The sequence below is a fragment of the Dermacentor albipictus genome, unplaced genomic scaffold, assembly GCF_038994185.2.
Source record: "Dermacentor albipictus isolate Rhodes 1998 colony unplaced genomic scaffold, USDA_Dalb.pri_finalv2 scaffold_12, whole genome shotgun sequence".
Taxonomy (NCBI): Eukaryota; Metazoa; Arthropoda; class Arachnida; order Ixodida; family Ixodidae; genus Dermacentor; species Dermacentor albipictus.
This window is the reverse complement of record NW_027225566.1, coordinates 14,889,680-14,894,221: the sequence shown is the minus strand read 5'-3', so window position 1 is coordinate 14,894,221 and position 4,542 is coordinate 14,889,680. Positions and strand designations below refer to the sequence as shown.

The 4,542-nt window shown below is 45.0% G+C and overlaps 1 non-coding gene across 1 annotated transcript; it reads right to left on the bottom strand.

Moving 5' to 3' along the window:
- Window positions 1–4,181: 4,181 nt before the first annotated feature.
- Window positions 4,182–4,256, bottom strand: TRNAR-UCU (transfer RNA arginine (anticodon UCU)). Its single transcript has one exon. It is a non-coding gene; the product is annotated as a tRNA-Arg (tRNA).
- Window positions 4,257–4,542: the final 286 nt, after the last annotated feature.

Genomic DNA, 4,542 nt, shown 5'->3' with positions numbered 1-4,542 from the left:
ACACAAACAATGCAGACAAGTTCTCGCGAAGCTGGACTTCAAACTGAACACTATCAATAAAGTAATCTTCACACAAGCTAATATCTGTTCAAGTGTCAAACATGGCAGTCGCGTGCCAACTCGCGATGCCCGTGACACATCGACATGTATTACACACGTAACTTGCGGAAATTCATATCTACGGAAAGATTTCTTGCCGGGAAACTACCGAGAAAACAGTAACTTTCAGCGTTTACGTAAATATTTGCCCATTAAGTCCCAACGATCAGCGGTGGTAGCACATCACTCCATAAAGCAAGTAAGCGGTAAGAAATAATACATTTCACGGAAACTCCCCTCGTGAAACGCTTTGCTAAATGTGCAGAGCAACATGGTCAACGTACGCTCAGAAAGTGCTCTGTTGTCGCTCCACAAAGTTTACTACATGAACCAGAAGCTGCGAGAATGCGCGCAAGCGTCAGACATGCTTACCTTCAATGTGGTCGGCAAACAGCTCCTTCGTCTCGCAGGCACCACGCGACGACGCTCTTTCCAGCGCGAACACTGTCAAATTGCCGATGAACACCCGCGCACGAAAGCACAACTTTCAACAAATTCTTCCACGCACCATAATTCGAAGCCACAGTACCAGGTATTCCAGAGGCGAACGCGGACAGGCGAGAACAAAGGCAGCTCGGACGGGCGCTGTAGTACACATAAGACAGTGGCGTATCACAGGAAACATAAGGCGAACTAATGGCGTTACACGAGTCCAGAGGTTTCCTGATGGTTTATGCACACAGTAGGGATCACAGTTTGTTTAGGCACTTCGAAAATATGATAAAATTACCGTGTAACTGCAACGAGCACTCTCCAGCTCACAGCAACATAACGTGGCCCAGCTCACCGTCAACCGTTACACTGCGGCAGCGCCGCACTGCGGTTAACAAGTGAATTTAGCCTCCGAGATCTGCATTTCCTTTTAGGGCGTACATGATGAAAAAGCACGGCCTTCGAGATTTAAAAAAATCGTAGCTGGAAGGAAGGCTGGTATTTAAACACAAATTATTGAGTTTAAAGTGTCTTGGTGCGCTGTCTTGTTTTTTAGAGTATATACAGAGATTTTAGATGAACTATGCACGAACTTTTGCCGGCGGACACGAGCCAATCAGCGCGCACCATGTGCAGCTCCATCTGCTTTGAATGGCGGACGGTGGGCGGGCAGCTGCGATAGCTGTGACACCCATCGATCAGAAATTCGGAATCGCCACACATATACACGCTTCTTATGGCGCCCAGTGGCGTGTTTTTGAGAATGTCAGGCCTTATCTTGAATAGGTAGAACCATATTTCCAGTAGCGTAAGGAATAAAGGCAACAAAATGTGGCGATGGCTGGCTTGCAGCGGCAGCGGCACTTCGGCCAAAGTGAAGCAGGAGTACTGCTTGCATGCTCGCGTAATCAAATACGGCCATACCCCGCACACAACTTTCATACTCAGCCAACTCACAATTATAAATTATTCAGTTGTATGCCCAAGCAAGCATTTACGGGATCCGCGCTGCCCTTCTTCTACGCGTGCTAATATCGACACAGCAGTTACTCGTACTTGTGGTCAGCACGAAAGCGACGAGAACAGCTACCTAAATGGTTGTATAATCATATACGCTCACTAGCAAAGCGGCAGATTGGCCGCGGAGCCGACCGCTTCTATTGCGGTTCATGTAGCGCAAGCCATCGAACACTGCGCGTCGTGCCACCGCGTCTCCAGCTGCCGCGCAATTGTGTTTTGTCGTGAGGGATTATTCGCTGCATGAGGCTTTGATGTACGTATGTAGTGTTGATGGCGCGTGGTGATCAATACGGCCAAGATAGGGAGGGGGAGGCAGGTGCACACCCCATTTTTTTTTCGCTTGGATACGCCAGTAGTTAAAGTTAGTACATCGTTCAGGTGGACGATCTATCTGTAGCATGTGTAAAAAGATAATCACTATATATAAGCGCACTCTATCTTACCTGGACGTGCACTCGAGGGAGTACACAGCCAGGTAACATAGAGTGCCCACACAGGTAACATAGTGCTCATATATATATATATATATATATATATATATATATATATATATATATATATATATATATATATATATATATATAACGCCAGATATATAAATTAAGTAGATTATTTCCCAAACTGGAGGCGAAGTGAAGCATCTGAAAGCCGCCTGCTATGAGAACCGTCTTAAACACTCAATCAACTATATTTGCTAGCCTGGCGCACAACTTTCATGAAATTCATGCATATTTGGTTAAATACTGCAGATTTCTGCATATGACTTGCTACTGGAGAATAGCAGGTTGAAAAAGTAAGAAATACTTTATATATTAAGAGAATGCATGGCATAAATCATTATATACACCATCCCATTTCATGGCATGCTCGATTTTCCGCACAATATAGCCACAACTAGTGCCAGTCGGCATGTCTAGTGCGAGGGGTGCAAGCAGTGCCTTTTCCTTGAATCTGCCAGTGACTAACATAGAGTACAGATAGCTCTAACTGTACTATTCGCAAAAGATGCTTACTGCGCACATTCTGTTACCTACATGTGCACTCAAGTGCACATGTAGGTAACATATAAAGAGTGCATGCACCATATATAGATTAATGCTCTATGTTTCCTACATGTGCACTGAAGTGCACACCTAGGTAAAATCCCGCCGTAAACACAAAGGGCACATACTACAATAATTACAATAAGGGTTGTTTTCTTGGAGCAAAGGACAGGATAAATCAAGATTTAGTACTTACAATGTCTCTGGAGAGTGTATCAACGGCTGTCACAAAGTACAGATATATCTGCCTGTATTATATGTACAGACAGTTGTTATGTGCACTCTATGTCACCTACATGTGCACTCAAGTGTACACTCAGGTAACACATAGTACACACCCAGTTAATATCCTGCCGTAAACATAAAGGACACATCCTAGAGGCATAATAAAGGTCACTTCCTCGAGGTATACGTTAGGATGAGTAAACATGTGGTACACACAAAGTTGGCGTCCCAGAGGTCACACAAAGGACAAGGAGTCATAAAGGTCACATAGGGCACAAGAAGGAAACATCAAGGAAACATAAAGGCAATGACCATTTTCATAGGGGATAACCTAGAATCAGAAAACATTATCGCCATGATGTCGCAAAAAAACATGTTCTTCCTCGAACCTACCAGGAACACACAGTCGTGTCAACGACATTAACACCTGGTAAACTCGTCGACATCCTTAAGTTTGTAATTATGAAACAGCGTTTAATGCTATAGCTTACTTGAATAAGGTTTCAAAGGCTACAAGCGAATATAATAAAGTCACATTTATACGCGCCGACATGCCAGGGAAAAAGAATGTCAAAAAACTGCAAAAGGCTAAGAAAAAATATTTTAGAACAGCGCGTTCGTCGGCCGCCTACTGAGGTGAATTTGAGGGGCTTTTCTTTGCAAATAACTTCCACAGCGCGTTCCTGGCTGGTCTGATCTCGTTGCCTTTCGGGGTGCACATCGAACATGTATTCAGGCTAAATGAAAACGAAAAAGCAATGCCTGCGTTATGTGTCGCGGTTGCTTTTTTACTTGCAGAAAGTGTAATTTCTAAAATTGCAATGATCAAATTGTTATTTCCCTTCTGCTTATAGACCATAATTAAACGCGCAATTCATCGCCAAACACAAACTGTGGATAGGTGCTACAAAACCTCAGGTCAACCACGACAACAAGAATCGCCGAACAAGATGAGTGGTTCGGAGTTTCGAAGAAGCGGGTTTCATCATCTATACTTGAGGTGGATAAAGCTAGCTCCCGAGAACTAACTACATTCAAGTTTCTTTAAAAGTCAGATCAAACATTGACTGCGTTGTCTCATTAAAATGCGAATGCTGCAGAGTCTACCCCTCACAACAATACGGATGGCGACGCCGATGATAAAAATCGTGTACAAAAATAAGCTTTAATATCTGAGACTTACTGTAGGAACAACATGTAAGAACCGAAGAAGGCATGTACAAGGCTTCATCAACATCTCGGCAGGAGCAAAAGTAAGAGACGACGTATGCTCTTATTGGTGCTTTCCTTCGCTGACAATTTTAGGTGGCACAGATGAAGATGTATAGTAAAAAAAAACGAGAAGCGCGAACGCAAAATAAGTGCAACGCCGGCGGGACTCGAACCCGCAATCTTCGGTTTAGAATACCGATGCCTTGTCCATTGGGCTACGGCGGCTCTCACGCTAGGAGCGCAGGTATTAATTAGTTGGCCAATTTTGCTCCGAGCGCACGCCGCCCGTCGGCGCGACCGCGTGAACGCGCTCGTGCCGCTGCTGCCTCCTTCGTCGTCGTCGTCTTCTTCCGCAGCTGGTTCCGATGCCACTCGCCATGGCAGCGTTCCCACACTGCCCCTCGGTCTGCGAAGGCGCTGACGGCGCTGGCCCACTGTCAGTTTTTGAGGTGCTTTCGGTCTCAAATTCGTTGCCTCAGTATATCGCGAATCGAAAACACGTATGCAGTTG